This window comes from Canis lupus, chromosome 31, assembly GCF_048164855.1.
Source record: "Canis lupus baileyi chromosome 31, mCanLup2.hap1, whole genome shotgun sequence".
Classification (NCBI taxonomy): Eukaryota; Metazoa; Chordata; class Mammalia; order Carnivora; family Canidae; genus Canis; species Canis lupus.
In genome coordinates, this window is record NC_132868.1 from 14,251,045 (window position 1) to 14,251,785 (window position 741).

Sequence of the window (741 nt, forward strand, 5' to 3'; positions counted from 1 at the left end):
TTGGTAACTCTACCTCAGAAGGTTAATAAGGAAAAAAAAAGTCACAATTCAGTACTTTAGGCTCTGATGTTACAGAAATTTCCAGAGCACCATAGTTTAGATTTATAAAAAGTCAGAGTTGGCATGCCTTGTTTTTAATGACATTGGAGACTTGAGAACAATTTTTGGTTAAAATTTAATCATGAATAAATTTAAAAATAAAAAAATTTTAATCATTGCTCCAGCCATGGAAAAGGCTCTAGCGCCAAGAGGCTTATGGTACTAGGTTCTTGAATTCGGCATTCGAAATCAGTTTGTTCTCTTTTCTTTATTATTAGTGAAATTAGTGTGTGTGTGTATTTGCACACATTTTTATTTGTGTACACACTGCTTGCTAGCCCTAGTCAAGAGGCATCTTTTATAAAAGATGTAAACATCAGGCTCTAAAGCTCCGAAGTGTTTAGAATTTATTAGGAGTTTCCCAAGTTGGGATGTTAGGTTTTAAATAAGCTTATTTCATCCGAGTATTCCACTTGATGAAGGTTTCACACTTCCTTTTTATCCATAAAGCACCATTCCTTCTCCTTAGTTTTAGACATGTTAATATTACAACCATGCTAGTTAGCATAAAGTGACAGTTATGAGCCACACGGAAATTTTCTGGCTTAAGTTTTACACAACTACATATGAGTTTTAGTGGGGGGTGGGGGGTGTTTGGGGGTGGGGTGGGAATCAGTCCATTGTACGTTTAGTGTAGTTTAG